Here is a 22,021-nt window from a genome sequence, read left to right as displayed (position 1 = left end):
CTAATGATATTCTGCTATACTCATAGATTGCTGTCTAGCTCAATTGTCATTAGAGAGACTTCACCCAGAAACTGATGGAAACAGATGCAGAGACCCACAGCCAAACATTAGGCAGAGTTCAGAGAATCCCATGGAAAGGGAGGTAGAAGGATTGTGAGAGCCAGAGGGGTCAAGGACACCACAGAGACTGAACCGCCAACCAGAGAGTTTTCACAGTATGACCTAGGGCCTCTGCACATATGTTACAGTTGTGTAGCATGGTCAACTTATGGGAGCAGGGACTGTCTCTGACTCTCATACCTGCTCTTGGGACCCTTTCCTCCTACTAGGTTGCCTTGTCCAGCCTAAACAGGAGAGGAGGTGCCTAGTCTTACTGTAACTTGATATGCCATGGTTGGCTGATATGCGGGGAAGGCCTGCCCTTTTCTGAAGAGAAAGGAGGAGGAATGGATGGTGGAGGGGAAGTTGGGGAAGAGACTAGGCAGAGAAGAGGGAGGGATGAGAAACTGTGGTTCAGCTGGAATAAATAAATTAATTAATTAATTAATTAATTTAAAGAAAGCATTGGAAAAGAGGGATAGACCTTGCATGGCTTGAAAAAGCTGTTTCTAGAAGCGGTGGGTTATTAAATTCCATTTCAAATGATGGCTTAGCTCCCTATGAGCTGGTGGTCAGTGTAGCCCCTAAAGCCCCCCTCTTGTCAGTCCTCTTGGTTGCACACTGGAACTAGATGGCAAAACTGTATTGTTAGGCTGGGTGGTGGTGGCACATGCCTTTAATTCCAGCACTTGGGAGGCAAAGGCAAATAGATCTCTGTGTGTTTGAGGCCAGCCTGGTCATCCACAGAGTTAGTTCTAGGACAGTCAAGGCTATACAACCCTGCGCGCCCCCCCCCCAAAAAAAAAAAAACACAAACAGACAAACAAACAAACAAAAAAACTATTGCTGAAGATACGACATATCTTGTATGCATGATATACATAGGCTTCTTCCTAGCCAGGTGGCTTTCATGGTCCTGGAACATGCTAAGCAGGCTGCTGGAGGGTAAAAGGCAGCAACAGTCTTGCTCATCTGTAAACCCTAAAATCTATGACATAATTATTTCTGGTCAGTTGTGCCAGCATGAGAAATAGTGACACTAGTTGTTGGGTAACCAACCACGTTCTGATTAGATCTGAAGCCCTGCTGCACAAGAGAAAATCCATACTTGTTAGAGCAAACCTGATCAAAATTTCACTTTTATTTTTGAAAGATAAAATCTACTACTATTTTATCTGTGCATTAATTTTTACATGGGAATTCTAGTTTAACAGATCATAAAAAATCATAATGAGGGGTTCCAGCATTTAATACTACATGGAAAAAAACAAACATGGACACAATACTAGATAAATATTCTCAATCCTAGATGTTAGTCACAATTCTTATTACTCAGGGGTATGAGAACTTTTTGAGTATTTTGTTTTAAAAGACTTTGTTTCTTTATTCAATTTTCTTTTTAATTGTGCAGATGTTCACCTTCATTGTATTATAGTTAGGTTACTTTTTATCTTCATGATTTTCATCTGTACTTTGCCATCTTAGAAGGAACTACATTGCTTCAGTTTCAACTAGAGCGTCACCTCCATTGTTACTTATTACCCTAAGACACCAATTCAGATCCAGCTATCAGTCGTCATTCTATTTGTCCTTTGGAGTTTGTGGTGAGCCCAAAAATGTATTGGTCTTAGGACTTACTATTCTAAGTCAATTGTATTCTTGTCTTTCCTTGTATTTTGCTAATACTAGCACCCTAGTAACTGGCCATGTTCTGTGAAGACAGATAAGATAAGAGGGAAACATGAGCTGGGCGGTGGTGGCACACGCCTTTAATCCCAGCACTCAGGAGGCAGAGCCAGGTGGATCTCAGTGAGTTTGAGGCCAGCCTGGGCTACAGAGTGAGTTCCAGGTCAGGTGCAAAACTACACAGAGAAACCCTGTCTCCAAAAAAAAAAAAAAAAATACACAGAGAGAAAGAGTAAAACATGGCTGGATTCTACCCTCTAAGCCTTTACCCTAAGGGTAGACTATGGTACCCATAGAAAAAAGATTCTTTTGAATGTATCTGTCCTGAAAAGAGGATCTATAACAATCTCTTCAGTAGAAAGTGCTCTGTGTCACTTTCACAGAGGAGTTGAAAGTACTTGGCTTCCAAAGTAGTTTGTGTTCCTGCCTTTTGTATAAAGGAGGCTCATGTTTGAAAGAGGCTAAATGAGAGCCTGTTGACTGCAAATGTCAGTGAGAAATATTTATTGTGTATGTTCTGTGTATATACTGGTAACTCTGCTGGCTATTTTAAATCCCCTTCTCCTTATCATCACCCCATACACCTTTTAGATGAAGAAGTACAAATATAAGGGAGTTTAATATTTGGCTATTGTTTCTTTCTCCATAAGAGCGTGTGTCATTGAATAGAATATTGTACCCATTGCTAAAGAGTCTTGGTACTTGAGCTCTAGCACAGAGCCCCTAACCTTCCTAGGACTGACTGAAAGTGTGGGGATTGAAGAAAGATTTTCCATGTATCAGCTCTCAATAAAATTTTGAGAAAATAATGGGAGATTTTGTGGTAATTGAGTCAGTACAGTGGGCTATATCTAGTACATTTACTATAGTGATGGCCATTCTCATCTCATGAATGAAAATAAAACTTAACGCAGACATAAGGAGGTTATTTAGTTTACTATCGAAATAAATCAGAAGTGTTTGGATTTAGCTTTAGATGCCTTTCAAAAGAGCTTAACTAAAAGAAAAAATCTTTTTCCCTCATTTGGAATTCAGAGTTAGGAGGTCAAATATGGTCTGGTAATTCTCCAAGGTTTAAAGGGACCTTGTCCTGATGCTGGGAGAGGTACATCTTAAGCATATTTCTTCATGTTCCAAGCTAGTTTCTTGGAGCCCTGTTCATTATATTTGAGATCCAGACCTTAGGAAAAGATGGATAGGATAAGAATCATGTAACTCCAGAGAGGACTCCCATCAAGAACACATGGGAACACACTTTTTGTGGTTCTCTTTGGAGTTAGTCACATGTTAATATCTAGGTCTAAAAGAGGCTGGGGAATACAATGCTTAATTGGAGCAAAAGAGTCCAGTCAATGGAACATGTTTTATAGAGAAAGAAACAAACTATAAATCTTGGAAAACATCTCACCAGCTCTGGCCAAATGGTGTTCCCTTAGGAATTTACCTGAGCCTGGACAAGGAGCTAAGCTGCTCAACTTGGAGTGCCTAATTAAAACTGAAGGTAAAAATGTAAAAATTGAGACTACAATCACTTGCTGCAATGGTACAAAACAGAGTCTAAAATAGCAGAAGGAGATACATTTGTTCCACAGACCAGTTCAGGCTCACTGAAGTCCAACTGGATCATCACAGACCTGGATGCTGACTCATTATTGAGGGAGCTCAGACAAAAGGCTCTGCCTAGTTCTAGTGACTTTGAAGTAATGTACAAGGGAGAAGGGATGGGACAATAAAGCTATTTGTATATTGGAGGGCTACTACAATTGAAAAACAGGCTGAGAGAGAAATCAGAGATACATCACCCTTTACAATAGCCACAAATTATATAAAATACCTTGGGGTAACTATAACTAAGTGAACTTTAAGTCCCTGAAAAAAGAAATTGAAGATGTCAGAAAATGGAAAGATCTCCCATGCTCATGGATAGGCAGGGTTAACATAGTAAAAATGGCAAGCTTACCAAAAGCAATCTACAGATTCGATGCAATCCCCATCAAAATCCCAACACAATTCTTCACAGACCTGGAAAGAACAATACTCAACTTCCTATGGAAAAACAAAAAACCCAGGATAGCCAAAAGAATCCTGTACAAAAAAACAGCCTCTGGAGGCATCACGATCCCTGACTTCAAGCTCTACTATAGAGCTACAGTAATTTAAAAACAACAACAACATAGCTTGATACTGGCATAGAAACCAATATGTGGACCAATGAAATTGAATTGAAGACCATGACATTAATCCACACACCTATGAACATATAATTTTTGATAAAGAAGCCAAAACTATACAATGGAAAAAAGAAAGCATCTTCAACAAATGGTGCTGGCATAACTGGATATCAGCGTGTAGAAGGCTGCAAATAGATCCATATCTGTCACCATGCACAAAACTTAAGTCCAAGTGGATCAAAGACCTCAACATAAATCCAGTTACTCTGAACCTGCTAGATGAGAAAGTAGGAAGTAGTCTTGAACGCATGGGCACAGGAGTTCACTTCCTAAATATAACACCAGTAGCACAGATACTGAGAGAAACAATTAATCAATGGGACCTCTTGAAACTGAGAAGCTTTTGTAGAGCAAAGGACATGGTCAACAAGACAAAGTGACAGCCTACAGAATGGGAAAAGATCATCACCAACCCCACATCTGACAGAGGGCTGATATCCACAACATATAAAGAACTCAAGAAATTAGGCATCAAAGTGCCCAACACTCCAATTAAGAAATGGGCTATAGAGCTAAACAGAGATTTCTCAAGAGAGGAAGCTCAAATGGCTGAAACACATTTAAGGAATTGCTCATCATCCCTAATCATCAGGGAAATGCAAATCAAAATGACGCTGAGATACCACCGTACACCTGTCAGAATGGCTAAGATCAAAAACACTGAAGACAGCTTATGCTGGAGAGGATGTGGAGCAAGGGGAACTCTCCTCCACTGTTGGTGGGAATGCAAGCTTGTACAGCCACTTTGGAAATCATATTGGTGCTTTCTTAAAAAATTGGGAATCAATCCTCCTCAAGACCCAGCTATACCACTCTTGGGCATATACCCAAGGAATGCTCAATCATACTACAAGGGCACATGCTCAACTATGTTCATAGCAGCATTATTTGTAAAAGCAGAACCTAAAAAAAACCTAGATGCTCCTCAACTGAAGAATGGATAAAGAAAATGTGGTACATATACACAATGGAGTACTACTCAGCAGAGAAAAACAATGACATCATGATGTTTGCAGGCAAATGGATGGACCTAGAAAAAATTGTCCTGAGTGAGATAACCCAGACTCAGAAACACAAACATGGTATGTACTCACTCATAAGTTGATACTAGATGTAAAGCAAAGGATGACTAGACTGCTACTCACAACTCCAGGGAGGCTATCTAGTAAAGAGTACCCTAAGAAAGACACAGGGATTGCCCAATGACAGAGAAATGTATGAGATCTACATGAGCAAACTGGACGTGAGTGGGGGGTAATGAAGGGCAAAGGTTGGGGGAAAGAGAGCTTAGCAGAGCGGGAGATCCCAGCTGGGTCAAGAACAGAGAGGGAGAACAAGGAATAGGAGACCATGGTAAATGAAGACCACATGAGAATAGGAAGAAGCAGAGTGCTAGAGAGGTTCCCCCAGAAATCCACAAAGATACCTCCACAATAGACTACTGGCAATGGTGGAAAGAAAGCCGGAACTGACCTATTCTGGTGACTGGATGGCCAAACACCCTAACTGTCATGATAGAACTCTCATCCAATGACTGATGGAAGTAGATGCAGAGAGAGGAGGGATTATATGAGCAAGAGATATTGAGACCATGATTGGAAAAAGTACAGGGACAAATAGCCAAACTAGTGGAAACACATGAACTATGAACCAATAGCTGAGGAGCCCCCATGTAACTGGATCAGGCCCTCTGGATAAAAGAGACAGTTGAATAGTTTGAACTGTTTAGGAGGCCCCCAGGCAGTGGGACTGGGACCTGTCCTTAGTGCATGAGCTGGCTTTTTGGAACCTAAGACCTATGCTGGGACACTTTGCTCAGCCTTGGTAAAGGGAGGAGGGGACTTGACGTGCCTCAACTGAATCTACCAGACTGAGCTGAATCCCCAGGGAAGTCCTTGCCTTGGAGGAGGTGGGAATGGAGGCGTGGATTGATAGGAGGGTGAGGGGTGGGTAGGAAGAGGGAGGACAGGGGAATTCGTGGCTGAAATGTAACATTAAACTAATTATAGAATTAAAAAAGATAAAGCTATTTGATTCTGACTGAGGAAAAGTGTCTTCAAGATTCTCTTCTACACAATAAGGAAGACCTAGTGGAGGCTCCTGAAGAAAATCTCCAGCAAAGGAAAATGAGTCCTAGTACTCCAAAGTGGAAGGTGCCCCTCTGTTCATGGGGGGAACATGACCAGTCAAAGATCTTAACTCATTAATGTGTTCCCTTAATTGACTGCAGAGCCCTGTGCTGTCTCTGAGACTGAGTTTGTGAGGGTAGCTCACCAGCATGAAGCTGTAAAGTCTGCACAGTCATGTAGTCAGCTAGACTCCTCAATAACCCTGGCTTTCTTCCTAGTCTCCTCTCTTCTTTAATATTCTGCCACATGCATTCAAAGCTGTGCTTTAATTAATAAGCAACCTCTTAATTAATTTTCTCTATAATTATTTTTTTAATTTCATTCTCCTTAGCCACTAGAAGGTGTTACCACTCTGTTAAGAGAGGGTGACCAGTCTATCAATATCACCTATATATCACCTCTTTCTTGATCTTGTTAGCTTCTCCTATTGATTATTTCCAGATTCCACCACTGACATTTTATAGAAATAAACTGCTGATCAAACTACCACGTTATAGTATGTAAATAGAATTTCTATCATCTTCCTTTTTGAGAAGATCCTTTGGAGTCTCCTTCATGAGAAGTAGGTGTCCCTTTTGGTCATAGTGCTGAGTAGTTGTATATACTCCAAGACAGGTGTTGGTTTAAGTAAAGATCATTTATGCTTTAAAAATATCTGAAATCCCATAAGAATAGGAATCTAAGTTATATAACACACCAAGCTATGCATCACTACATCCTTCAGAATTCCAAAATCAGGAACACGAATTCAAAAAAGCAGTGAATCATTTTCCCAGGCACTTAGTAAACTGAAGTAAAACCAGTTGCCACAAGGAGGAAAGAGATAGTTTTCATTTCTCATTTCCCCTTTTAACTTTTGCATTTGGAGGGGAAAGGGTTACAGAAGTAAAGCTAACACACATGGGTAGTTGGATATAGAAAAATAGAAGATGATGATTAAGGCTGGCATAATCTGTTTCTTTACATGACCCTCAAATGCATTGAGCATCTTCCACACTGATATAATACAGCAAGGAAGTGCTTTCCATGACCCAAATGTGTATACGAGCACTGAGCATTGACTATGCCTTTATCTTAGAGTTCTTTGCCTCAAAAACTGTGAGAAATATATTCTAAGGCACCCAGTCTGTGGCATCTTGAAGCAGTTTTGGGAAGATTTCTAGGCTGGTCCTTGCCCAGAGAATGCTGTTACAAGTATTGCAACATAATTTAGATTTCTTCTTTCATCTTGTGGGGGATCATTCCAAGCATGAATTGAAAAAATACAACAGCAAATGAGAACATTTGAGGAGAGGAGAAATAGACTGTAAGACTAATTCAAGCATGCAGAATCTTAGGTAAAAATCTTGTGTCAGAAATATGCCAGAAAGCAGTTTTCTTTGTGTGTGAAAATTAAGAGAGCATAGGTCTGTGGGTATTGACTTGCATGATTATCCAATTAATGATTACATGATTGTCCAATTAATGATTACAATTACTGTGGTAAACACATATACACTGTAAACCAACTGCCACCTCACGTGCACAAACAAAGTCACTGAGTGGGAAATACTAAAAAATATAGCTTTGTCTTACCTAGACACTGAAAAACAAAACCATGTATCATTTGCTAATGGAGGATGAATGCCCTAGAGATGCTAGGAGCTTTATAATACTTAGTCTACAAAGCAATGAACTTGAAGTAGGGCCATGAGTTTTCTTTTGGTTTGGTCGGAGGTCACATCAAATTTTGACTTGATAGTATACCCCAAAGAGAAGCCAAATTCTAGAGCAAGGCAAATATGACTTAAAAAGCCATGTCTTACTTGAGAATAATTGCAATCAGATAGAGTAATTGCCCAGGAAAGAAGATGCACTGGGGGCTGAATAAAAGAGGATAATGGGCAATGATATATGCTTGGGGTTCACTGATTTAAGAGAACAGAAATAACATTCAAAAGAAACACAGTATTGTTTCTCTGCGAAGAAGTGCCTTATCCATTCTCTTGCTTTAGAATAGACACGCTGCTGCATATCTCTTTAAATAAAAGAGGAAGTTCGTGGCATATAAGGTGTTGCAACAGCTGCCAAATGTTAAAGTGGTGATTGATGCAGCTGGTATCTATGCAGGTCTGTGTGTTCCTAGAGAGCAATCACCCCCCAGCTCCTAGACCCAACCATGATGAGGACATTCCCTCCGTCAAGCCATTGTCATTTGTGGGACTAGACTAGTTTATTACATAAGTCATTTGTGATCCTGGCTTTCCCCAAATTGAAAGTTGTTTCCAGTGGCTCTGAGCAATGTGTGCCATTTCTTTTTTTTCCTCTGGAGTTTGGTTGATCTTATGTGATAGTCCAGTGTGACTCATTTGTATCTGAAGAACATTGTATTGTGGTACTCACCACCTTGAGTTCAAAACTCTTGCTGTTCATCTTTTCTTGCTTACCAGCTTGTAATTTACAGCTTTTGTCAAAGGGTCAGTAACATCCAGAATTCTCAGAATTTCCTCTGTTTGTCTAGTTGTACATCCCTATACCCATCCTCCACAGTGACTGCTAGATTATATTGGAGTCACAACACTTTTTAGACAATGGAAGTGTTACAAGGCCAGGATTAGAAATCTTGAATATTTAGAAGCACTCTTTAACTGTTCTTTATTTCCACCTCGCTCCTTTAGGAAACCCAGACCAAATCACTCAATATCTGTTTTCAGCAAAGACCTCTGTCAGTATCAGACTTAATATTCATGAAAGTCAACATGTAAGTTCTGAGGCTAATAACATTTTTTAGACTTACCCTAAAAGTAAAGTGAAAAGTCTTGTGCTTCAGATGAGAATTTCATGACCATGAGCACCACTGTTTTAACATTGTAGTAATGTCATCTACTTTTCTTTGAGGTGTAAGAAAGCAGCAACGTATTTGCCTGCAGGGCAGTGTAGATGTCTTTTTTCATCTAGTGAGGGAAAAGGAAACTTAACAGCTGCCTTCTTTGAATATAGCAAATACGTTTGTTTCTGAGAGATGAGTAGTATATTTCCTCTATTGAAACTTAAACATAGACATTGGCAATTTGAATGGTTGTCGGCTACAACAGACAATATCCCATTCCAGAATTATTCAAATATGAAGAAAATTCAAATACATTAGGATGGATGAATTTATTTTTAGAATAACTAATAATAGACAATTTGTGTGGAAGTTAGATCTTGATTTGTAAAATGCATCTAATCAGGTTTTAAATGCAATGTATTAAATCTTATAATACATTAGGCATTGGATAAAATGTTGAATTGTAAAAGAATAAAAAGAAAATAATACATGACAAAAGTGAAGTTTTCTAAATGGCAAAGGAAACTACAGGGAAATATGTATTTGAATAAAGGTTAACATATTCTATATGAGAAATAATTAGATAAAAATGAGAAAACTTTATGTGTATTATACAATAGAATTCATATCCAGACTGGATAAAGAATACAAAAACTATAATGATAAAAGATGAATGACTTTCATAGAAAAATGAGTCAAAGGTATGAATAGAAGACATTCACAGAACTAATAAATATGAAAAGTGTCAAGGCCAACTTCACTAGTGTTCAGAGAAATATATATTAGAAGAACACACTGCTGTAATTTTTAACTGATCAAATTGCCAAATTCTTCCATTGGTACTTAAATAGAAAAAAAAAAGATCTATTATAAACAAGTCAGAAAACTTGGCATGTTAGATGTCTATAAAAATGACATATTGTACTTCCTTCAGAGTGGCTTTTTCCTAGTGGGATTTATGGGAGTAGTTTAATCTATTTTTAATAACTATTTTCAAATATACAGAATAAGTAATACGGCACTATACCCTTCAATACTCATCAGTTAACCTGAGCATTTATCAAGATTCTCAGGCAGTTTCTGTAGGTTTATGCATGTAAATATTTGAGTATTTGTATTTGGGTTGCATGTGTGTACACATGTTTGTGGATGTCAGCTTTGGGTGTGGTTCCTTAGGAATTGTCCACCATTGTTTGGAGACAGACTCTCTTTGGGAACTGAAGTGCAATGATTAGGTGAAGGTAGTGTGGTCATTTGAATGAGACTGGACGCATAGGCTCATGTACTTGAGTATTTGGTTACCAGAGGGTGAAACTGTTTGGGGAGGATCAGGAAGTGTGACCTTGTTGGAGGAGATGTGTCACTGGGGGCAGATTTTTAGGTTTCTAAAGACTGGAGCCATTTCCAGGATGTATGTCTCTATTTCTGCCTTCTATTTATGGATTAAGAAGTAAGCTCTCATCTATTGCTCCAGAACCACACCTGCCTGCTTGGGAACATGTTCTCTACCTTCTGAAGCCATAAGCCCCAAATTAAATGATTTCACTTCCAAGGTGCCTTGGTAATGGTGTTTTATCAAAATAGAAAACTAACTAAGGGAGTTAGTGACCTAGCAAGCTCCAGGGATCTCTTTACTCTGTTTCTCTAGCATTGGTATTACAAGTAAACACCACAGCTAGTTTTTTGCTTGTGTTAGGGATTGAACTCTTTTAACAAAACCTTGAACATTTAAAAAAAAATGAGCTACTCTCTGATAGGATACACATAGATGATCTACACCAAAATTCTTATATATGACCAGGTTGATTTTAAGCTTTAAAATCACTTTAAGCTGTTCTTTTTTTATTTTCTTTTTTTTATTTATTTATTTTACAATGCTATTCAGTTCTATATAATAGCCACAGATTCCCTTGTTCTCTCCCTTTCTGCCCCCCTCCGCTTCTCCCCAGCACACCCCCCATTCCCACCTCCTCCAGATCAAGGTCTCCTCCGAGGAATGAGATCGACCTGATAGACTCAGTCCAGGCAGGTCCAGTCCCCTCCTCCCAGATTGAGCCAAGTGTCCCTGTATAAGTCCCAGGTTTCAAACAGCTAACACATGCAACGAGCCCAGGACCTGATACCACTGCCTAGATGCCTCCCAAACAGATAAAGCCAATCAACTGTCTCACCTATTCAGAGGGCCTGATCCAGTTGAGGGCCCCTCAGCCTTTGGTTCATAGTTCATGTGTTTCCATTCATTTGGCTATTTGTCCCTGTGCTTGATCCAGCCTTGGTTTCAACAATTCTCACTCATATAAACCCTCCTCTTTCTCACTAATTAGACTCTCAATGCTCCACCAGGGGCCTAGCCGTGGATGTCTGCATCCAGATTCCTCAGTCCTTGGATGGGTTTATGGCACAACTATTAGGGTGTTTGGCCATCCCATCACCAGAGTAGGTCAGTCCCGGCTGTCTCTCGACCATTGCCAGCAGTCTTTTGTGGGGGTATCTTTGTGGATTTCTGTGGGCCTCTTTAGCTCTTTGTTTCTTCCTTTTCTCATGTGGTCTTCATTTACCATGGTCTCCTATTCCTTGTTCTCCCTCTCTTTTCTTGATCCAGCTAGGATCTCCTGCTCTCTTTCCCTCGACCCTCGCCCTTCATTGCTCCCATTCATGTCCAGGCTGTTCATGTAGATCTCATCCATTTCTCTGTGTCTTTCTTGGGGTCCCGTTTTCCAGGTAGCCTCACTGGTGATGTGAGTAGCAGTCCAGTCATCCTTGTTCCACATCTAGCATCTTCCTATGAGTGAGTACATACCATATTTGTCTTTCTGAGTCTGGGTTACCTCACTCAGGATGATTTTTTCTAGATCCATCCATTTGCCTGCAAACCTCATGATGTCATTGTTTTTCTCTGCTGAGTAGTATTCCATTGTGTATATGTGCCACAATTTATTTATCCATTCTTCAGTTGAAGGGCATCTAGGTTGTTTCCAGGTTTTGGCTATTACAAACAATGCTGATATGAACATAGCTGAGCAAGTGCTCTTGTGGTATGATTGAGCATTCCTTGGGTATATGCCCAGGAGTGGTATAGCTGGATCTTGGGGGAGATTGATTCCCAGTTTTCTAAGAAAGCGCCATATTGATTTCCAAAGTGGTTGTACAAGTTTGCATTCCGACCAGCAGTGGAGGAGAGTTCCCCTAGTTCCACATCCTCTCCAGCGTAAAGTGACTTCAGTGTTTTTTATCTTAGCCATTCTGACAGGTTTAAGGTGGTATCTCAGAGTTGTTTTGATTTGCATTTCCCTGATGATTAGGGATGTTGAGCAATTCCTTAAATGTCTTTGAGCCTTTTGAGTTTCCTCTGTTGAGAATTCTCTGTTTAGTTCTAAAGCCCATTTCTCAATTGGACTGTTGGTCATTTTGATGTCTAATTTCTTGAGTTCCTTATATATTCTGGATATCAGTCCTCTGTCAGATGTGGGGTTGGTGAAGATCTTTTCCCATTCTGTAGGCTGTCACTTTGCCTTGTTGACCATATCCTTTGCTCTACAAAAGCTTCTCAGTTTCAAGAGGTCCCATTGATTGATTGTTTGTCTCAGTATCTGTGCTACTGGTGTTATATTTAGGAAGTGATCTCCTATGCCAATGCATTCAAGACTCCTTCCTACTTTCTTTTCTAGCAGGTTCAGAGTAGCTGGATTTATGTTGAGGTCCTTGATCCACTTGGACTTAAGTTTTGTGCACGGTGACAAATATGGATCTATTTGCAGCCTTCTACATGTTGATATCCAGTTATGTCAGCACCATTTGTTGAAGATGCTTTCTTTTTTCCATTGTACACTTTTGGCTTCTTTGTCAAAAATTATATGTTCATAGGTGTGTGGGTTAATGTCAGTGTCTTCAGTTCGATTCCATTGGTCCACATGTCGGTTTTTATGCCAATACCAAGCTGTTTTTATTACTGTAGCTCTATAGTAGAGCTTGAAGTCAGGGATCGTGATGCCTCCAGAGGTTGTTTTATTGTACAGGATTCTTTTGGCTATCCTGGGTTTTTTGTTTTTCCATATGAAATTGAGTATTATTCTTTCCAGGTCTGTGAAGAATTGTGTTGGTATTTTGATGGGGATTGCATTGAATCTGTAGATTGCTTTTGGTAAGCTTGCCATTTTTACTATGTTAACCCTGCCTATCCATGAGCATGGGAGATCTTTCCATTTTCTGACATCTTCTTCAATTTCTTTTTTCAGGGACTTAAAGTTCTTGTCATGTAGGTCCTTCACTTGCTTGGTTAGTGTTACCCCAAGGTATTTTATGTCATTTGTGGCTATTGTAAAGGGTGTTGTATCTCTAATTGCCTTCTCAGCTTCTTTGTCCATTGTATATAGGAGGGCTACTGATTTTTTTGAGTTGATCTTGTATCCTGCTATGTTGCTGAAGGTGTTTATAAGCTTTATCAATTCCTGGGTGGAATCTTTGGGGTCACTCAAGTATACTATCATGTCATCTGCAAATAGGGAAAGCTTGACTTCTTCCTTTCCAATTTGTATCCCCTTAATCTCCTTATGTTATCTTACTGCTCTGGCTAGAACTTCAAGTACTATATTGAATAAGTATGGGGAGAGTGGACAGCCTTGCCTCCTTCCTGATTTTAGTGGAATTGCCTTGAGTTTCTCTCCATTTAATTTGATGTTGGCTGTTGGCTTGCTGTAAATTGCCTTTATTATGTTTAGGTATGTTCCCTCTATTCCTGATTACTCCAAGACTTTTATCATGAAGGGGTGTTGGATTTTGTCAAATGCCTTTTCTGCATCTAGTGAGATGATCATGTGGTTTTTTTCTTTGAGTTAGTTTATATGGTGTATTACATTGATGGACTTTCATATGTTGAACCACCCTTGCATCCCTGGGATGAAGCCTACTTGATCATGGTGGATAATTGTTCTGATGTGTTCTTGGAGTCTGTTTGCCAGTATTTTATTGAGTATTTTTGCATCAATGTTCATGAGGGAGATCTGTCTGTAGTTCTCTTTCTTTGTTGCATCCTTGTTTGGTTTAGGAATCAGGGTAATTGTAGCCTCATAGAAGGAGTTTGGTAATGTTCCTTCTGTTTCTATTATGTGGAACAATTTAGAGAGTATTGGTATTAACTCTTCTTTGAAGATCTGGTAGAATTCTGCGCAGAAACCATCTGGTCCTGGGCTTTTTTTGGTTGGGAGACTTTTAATGACTGTTTCTATTTCCTTAGGGGTTATTGGACTATTTAAATAGTTTATCTGGTCTTGATTTAACTTAGGTATATGGTACCTATCCAGAAAAATGTCCATTTCTATTAGGTTTTCCAGTTTTGTGGAGTAGAGGATTTTGAAATATGACCTGATAATTCTCTGGATTTCCTCAATGTCTGTTGTTATGTCCCCCTTTTCATTTCTGATTTTGTTGATTTGGATTCTCTCTCTCTGTCTTTTGTTTAGTTTGGATAAGGGCTTGTCTATCTTATTGATTTTCTCAAAGAACCAACTCTTTGTTTCATTAATTTTTTGTATTATTCTCTTAGTTTCTAATTTATTAATTTCACCTCTCACTTGATAATTTCCTGGCGGCTATTCTTCCTGGGAGACTTTGCTTCTTCTTGTTCTAGAGCTTTCAGGTGTGCTGTTAAGTCACTAGTGTGGGATTTCTCCAACTTCTTTACATGGGCATTTAGTGCTATGAATTTCCCTCTTAGCACTGCTTTCATAGTGTCCCATAAGTTTGGGTATGTGGTGTCTTCATTTTCATTGATCTCTAGGAAGTCTTTAATTTCTTTCTTTATTTCTTCCTTAACCCATTGGTGATTCAGTTGAGCATTATTCAGTTTCCATGAGATTGTAAGTTTTCTGTAGTTTTTGTTGTTGCCGAAATCTAACTTTAAACCATGGTGGTCTGATAGAACACAGGAGGTTATTCCAATTATTTTGTATCTGTTGAGATTTCCTTTGTGGCCAAGTATGTGGTCGATTTTAGAGAAAGTTCCATGGGGTGCTGAGAAGAAGGTATATTCTTTCTTGTTAGGATGGAATGTTCTATAGATATCTATTAGGTCCAATTGGGTCATGACATCAGTTAAGTCCTTTATTTCTCTGTTAAGTTTCGATTTGGGAGTTCTGTCCAGTGGTGAAAGTGGGGTGTTGAGTTCTCCCACTATTAATGTGTGGGGTTTTATATGTGTTTTAAGCTTTAGTAATGTTTCTTTTACATATGTGGGTGCCCTTGTGTTTGGGGCATAAATGTTCAGAATTGAAACTTCATCTTGGTGGATCATTCCTGTGATGAGGATGTAATGCCCTTCTTGATCTCTTTTGATTGATTTTAGTTTGAAGTCTATTTTGTTGGATATCAGGATGGCTACACCCGCTTGTTTCTTAAGGCCATTTGATTGGAAAGTCTTTTCCCAGCCTTTTATTCTTAGGTAGTGTCTGTCTTTGAATTTGAGATGTGTTTCTTGTATGCAGCAGAAAGATGGGTCCTGCTTTTGTATCCATTCTGTAAGCCTATGTCTTTTTATAGGTGAATTAAGTCCGTTGATATTAAGCTGTTCTTTAAGATTTAGGATGTTATTCTAAAGCAATAATATTGAGAGAAATAATGATTTATATTGCAAATGTTGAGAGTGATAGTAGAAGATTTTTTTGTGTTGTCTTCTTCTGAAAGAACACTATGCTACTTATGAATGAAGGAGAAAATAGTTGTTGAAACCAAGGTTGGATAAAGCACAGGGACAAATAGCCAAACGAATGGAAACACATGAACTATGAACCAAAGGCTGAGGGGCCCCCAACTGGAGCAGGCCCTCTGAATAGGTGAGACAGTTGATTGGCTTGATCTGTTTGGGAGGCATCTATGCAGTGGTACCAGGTCCTGGGCTCGCTGCATGAGATAGCTGTTTGAAACCTGGGACTTATACAGGGACACTTGGCTCAATCTGGGAGGAGGGGACTGGACCTGCCTGGACTGAGTCTATCAGGTCGATCTCAGTCCTCAGGGGTGGCCTTGATCTGGAAGTGGTAGGAATGGGGGGTGGACTGGGGGGAAGGGTATGGGGACAGGAAGTGGGAGAACAAGGGAATCTGTGGCTGTTATGTAGAACTGAATAGTATTGTAAAATAAAAGAAAAAAAAATAAACAGGATAAAAAAAATAGTACATTACTAATAGTGGGTTGGGACTCAGTCCACATCATTAGACTCCTAGAATCCTGGTCCATTTATCACTTTTTCTCTAACCAAAAGGTATGATGATAATAGATGGTTCATGCTAGTGATCAATGGCTTAATAGTTTTTACAACCATTGATATTTAATAAATCCTTAAAACATACTGAAGTTGATGCTATGGCTACCTCTATCCCTCAGATGAAGATGAGTAAATTGTCACCATTGTTATGTCACAGTCATGTAAGGCTCTGGGAATCTGAACTGTAGACCTTCCATTTTGATGCACATTTCCCAATATGCTATGCTAAAATAAAAATATAGGACCACTTAAAAACAAATAAATACAGAATCTATCCAAAATGATGATGAATGTGCTCACTGTTCATTTTCCTTCTGCATGATGTGTGTTTGGGAATGCATGCCACATCATGATGGTAGAGGTCAGAGGACACATTTGTGAGGTTGGTTATCTCTTTCTACTTTTATGTGAGTTCCAGGGATCAAATTGAGACTACCAGGCTTGTATAGTCTTCCTGGTAAAGCTATGCCTTAGATAAATTTTAAGAGCAAGATGATTTGCAAAATTTAAGATCATTTCTTATGTAGGTTAAACTCTCCACAAGACTTTTGTTGTTTATTTTTACAGTAAAACAGTTATAAAACTTTAAACATTATGAATTAAAAATTATTTCCTACTGTTTTGTAATTAGTAGTCTAAGAAGTAGAATTGTCTAGCTATCCTAAAGTTCTTTTCAATTGTAAACACTTTCTCAGCCTATACCTCATCATTACTCTATCTTTACAATGTTTTTTGATTCTTCTTTCAGCATCCAAGTGCATCCTTATGCACATTAGTTTTGTCTTATATATTTTAATAAGATATTTGTTATGTCTCTTAATCTACGGGTTCTCCATCTTTCTCCTTTATATTTTATCAGCATGATATCATTTTTGAATTATCCTTTATAGTGATAGCAGTCTCTGCCTATAAATAAATAGATCTAATGAACATGGAGAGTTATTATATATTCAGAGATGCCTTCATTGACCTATGAACCTCAACAAATAACTCTTCACTATCGATCCCTTGATATGTATATTCCTCCTTTATTTATTGCAATGCTTTTTCTTGTAGAGAAATCACTTCAGAATTAAATTTAAAAGTTTATTATATTTTTGAGAAATTGAAATGGCTTTATAGATGAAGTGGAGCTTTCTGGTATCTTCTAATTGCAGGGACTACAAGCTCACTGAGGTTGGCTGGAGACAGATGACATGCTTGTCATGATTCCAGAGTGTCACAGAGTATCAAAAGGTCCACATGAGGGTTCATCAATAATAATGTATAAGTTTCCATATTATACATTAATGTACATGAATATGATACAATGATTTTACAAAAATTTAAGTTCTGATTAATAGATCTAAGGTAGAATTAGAGGATATGCCCTTCTAATGACCTCTAGAATGAGCAAAATGATGTCAGTCCATGGACTGCCCTTTAAATAGTTATGGTTCACTCACTCATCAACTGAGGCTAGCTAACTGTGGTCTTTCTCTTGGTATCTATGTTCTCACTATACTTACAAAAGAATTAAAGTGTACATTAATTAAAGTGTACATGTGAGTGGAATGACAATCACACAGACTATAAATCATATGAGGCAACAGGCTTCCATGTAGGATGCCAATATAGAAACCCAAAATGAATTTTGGACCAAGTCTGGAGATCTCAACCCTGAAACTCACCATCCCTTTCCTGACAGCTCCACCTAATACATTTCTAATATCCCTGCAACACACTCTTCCCTAAGTCTGCCCTGCTCTTCTAGAAAATAAAATTCATAATAAAGTCTGGACTCTGCCCTGAGAGAACAAGTGCATTTAGTCTATTGCTCCCTCTGTAAATGAAATCATCACTCCTTAAATTCCTTGGATGGGAGAGAATGTTAAAAGCATACAGAAGCAGGGTGTGGTGGTGCATGTCTTTAATCCCAGTACTCGGGGAAGAAGCAGGCAGGCAGATCTCTGAGTTTGAGGCCAGCCTAGTCTATAGAGCAAGTTCTGGGACAGCCAGGCCTACACAGAGAAACTCTGCCTTGAAAAATAAAAATAAAATAAAATAAAAAAAGAAAGAGAGAAAGGAAGGAAGGAAGGAAGGAAGGAAGGAAGGAAGGAAGGAAGAAAAAAAGAAAGAAAGGAAAGGAAAGCATACAGTAGGCTGTCTTGGGTTTGTTATTTAGTCCTAACTCTGTCTTCTAATTATGGGTGCATTGTTAAATGAGGTAATACCCAGTCTTAGAAATTACCAAGCAGGTGTTTAAAAGATGTCAGTAAGCATTTCTACTCTAGTCTAATTAGCACTCTAATACATTTTAAAGTGCATAGTCATCATTATTTCTTCTTCATTAGTTGCTGATATTTTATATAATGCATCTTATAAAACTATTCTTAGCATATTACAAAAGTACAGCTGCATGCCAAGTATGCGGGTTATGAATGCATCTTCATGAAAACGCACATCTTATATCCACATATAAAACAATTTGTAGTGTAGATGTGATGTTTATTTACATATACTAATGTAAATTAGTAAATATTTATGTTTGCCCAATTCTATTTACTGTGTATTGTGGTAAGGTACTTCATACAACTAGAACAATGAGTTTAATCATTCCCACTGTTGACAGGAAGTTATAAGTAAAGTAAGATCCACTGTTTGCATTACTTTAGGATGCTTCTGGGTAGACATTTTAATAAAGATGGATATCTGACTTCAAGGTGGGAAGCCTTGAAAAGGTAGTCCAAAGGTATGAAATCAGCAGGGCAAAGCACGCTGCAGGGCTACACAGTAATTAGTCCTGGTTGCCAGGGTTACTCAGAAGGTAGAGTGACCTGTCTGACTCCAGATCCTTCATGTGAACAACATTCAGTCACATTTTTATAACATCTGCACTTTACTTGCTCAGCTGTATTGTGTGGTCCAGCTAGGCCAACTTGGGAGTAGCATCTCCATAAATAATAAGTTACAGTGGTTAGAGTGTTTTTGAAATGATCAAGTCAAATCTTAAGTCTTTGAAGTGTTTGAAGATTACCTACCTAATTGAAATATGTATATTGAAATATGTATACCTAATTGAAATATGTATACCTAGAAAACTTAACTGACTATAAGTTTGATTATTATAGATGACTAATTATTAATCTGTATTTAACTATACACTACAATTTCAAATGAGTTGCACTGCACAAACATAATACCCCAAACAGGAGTGGAAATATATACAGTATAACAAAATCATCTTCAAATTTGCATCAATAAACCAAAATCCATAGCAACATCAAACATTTTAAACTAGTTGCTGCTCTTTAAAAGTATATTCAACAATCTACCCCTTTATCCTATCACACTTATATTATCTCCTTTTCTTCTTTAGAAAGAGATTGCATTTATAATCAACCCCCTTTAATAAAAATAAACATTTATAAATAATTTTTTGGAAATTTGGGCATAGCTTCTTATACTATTTCCCACTGGTTGAGGGTACTGGCAATCTTACGGGGATCCTGAGAAAATTAAGAATTATAGCTAAATCTTGGCTGTAGTAGCCTGTGAGGCTGTCTCTACCATTCAGAGTGTCTTGGTTGAGTAAACAATATTAGACTGGGAACAATCTATAGGTTCTCATCTTCTGTGGAAACAAAAGCAGAACCTCTTTTCCAAAGCAACATATACTTAGACACAAATTTTGAAGTAAAGATACCTTTAAAATATATATATATTGGTTTAACTGAGTAACCCCTACAATCAAATGTCTCTCTGCAGTTAAAAATCCCAAAGATGCTGGGTGGTGGCAGTGCATGACTTTAATTCCAGCACTTGGGAGGCAGAGCCAGACGAATCTCTGTGAGTTTGAGTCCAGCCTGATCTACAAAGTGAGATTCAGGACAGGCTCCAAAGTTACACAGAGAAAGTCTGTCTAGAAAAAACAAACAAACAAACAAACAAAAATCCCAAAGACAATATAATCCAGACTCTCTGGGTAATTTCCATCTTTATGTGGCTTATTTTTTATATTATTTTATTCTCCTATGTAAGGACTTTATTTTATTATTTTAAAACTATATATTTCCTTTTTATGATTGTCTATACCTTCTGACCATGTTTTTATTAAGAAATATTTTTATTCATTTTACATACCAATCACAGATCCCTCTCTTTCCTCCTTCTACCCGTCCAGCCTCCCCACCCCCAACTCACTCCCCTTTGCCGCCTACAAGAAAATAAGGCCTCCCATGGGGAGTCAGCAGAGCCTGATATATTCAGTAGAGGCAGATCCAAGCCCCTCCCCCTGCCTCAAGGCTGTGCGAGGTGTTCCACCATAGATAGTCTATGGGCATATCACCCGAATGAGCCTGATCTTATCTGACCATTGTTTCTGACAGACCCCTCACGGGCATCCTAACAGACGGACCCCTCCTAACAGACGGACCCCTCTCGGGCATCCTATGACAGGGGGACCTGTGAGGACCCCCGCGTCCTGATGAGTGGTTGGAACGTCTTCCAACTCCTCCAGGGTCACCTTACAGGCACGTCCGCCAAGGTGAGCCTGTCAGATTCAACCGCTGGCTTCGGATAAGAAAATGAAAGTAAAAGGAAAGCAAAGACAAGAAAATGGAGTGCTCTTACCGATCAGTGCAGATGAACCTCCGGAGCTCTTAGGGGTCGCAGCGGGGGGTCTCTGGGGATCCCGGACGAGCCCCCAAATGTTGTGCCCAGATCGCGACCCCCAGAGAGACCACCAAAGACGAGCATGCCGGAATGCAAAAGCAAGGTTTAATTCTGGATATCCAAAATCAATACAAGCCTAGGCAGGAATGTCCTCTCCCTGGTTTCCAGGGTAACTGACCACAGAAATGCCCCCACCTGAGGGCAGCCAATGAGAATGGTGGTGGGCAACCACTCCCTTAGAAGTAATTTCCTGGAAACCAGGGAGAGGACATTCCATAGTCTGGCAGGCATTACCTTGTGACTATCTTGTGTCTCTGTACTTTTACACTTCCTGGTTTCTGGAATCTGAACTGACTGGTTTCAGTAACTAATGGCCTATTCATAAAAAGAGAAATCTTAGACCTTAGTTTTAGGGTAAAAGCATTTTGGTCTTATTTCTAAGATGGCTCCTTTTGGTTTCACACAGACACACACATACGCTCTCCCACTGTTAAGAGTCCTACAAGAACTACAAGATACACAACCATAACACATATGCTGAGAATCTAGCTCAGACCCATACAGGCTCAGTGATTGCTGCTTCAGTGTCTGTGAGCCCCCACGAGCCCTGTTTAGTTGATTCTGTGGGCCATGTTATTGTGATGTCCTCAACCCCTCTGGCTCCTACAATCCTTCCTCCCCCTCTTCTACTAGGTTCCCCTGCCTCAGCCTAGTGTTTAGCTGTGGGTCTCTGTATCTGCTCCCATCAGGTGCTAGATGCTGCTACTCTGATAACAATTGGGCTAAACACAGATCTATGAGTACAGCAGAATATCATTAGGCATCATTACATTGACTTTTTGTTCCGGTCATGTTAGATTCTATCCTGGATCTCTAGGCTGTCTAGCCTCTGGTTTCTGGCCATCTAGACAGTGTCAGTGATAGGTTTGAAGCTGGACCAGTGATTGGTTTGCTACTCCCACAAATTCTCTGCCACCATTACCCCAGCACATCTTACAGGCAGGACAGATTCTAGGTCAAAGGTTTTGTATCTGGATTGATGTCCTAGTGCCAATACTAGGAGCCCTGCCTGGTTGTAGAAGATGGCCAGTTCAGGCTCTGAATCCCCCATTAGTAGGAGACTTTGATAGGATCACTCTCTAGATTCCAGGGAGTT

This window comes from Peromyscus leucopus, chromosome 3 (genome assembly GCF_004664715.2).
Source record: "Peromyscus leucopus breed LL Stock chromosome 3, UCI_PerLeu_2.1, whole genome shotgun sequence".
Lineage (NCBI taxonomy): Eukaryota > Metazoa > Chordata > Mammalia > Rodentia > Cricetidae > Peromyscus > Peromyscus leucopus.
This window is presented reverse-complemented; position numbering follows the sequence as displayed.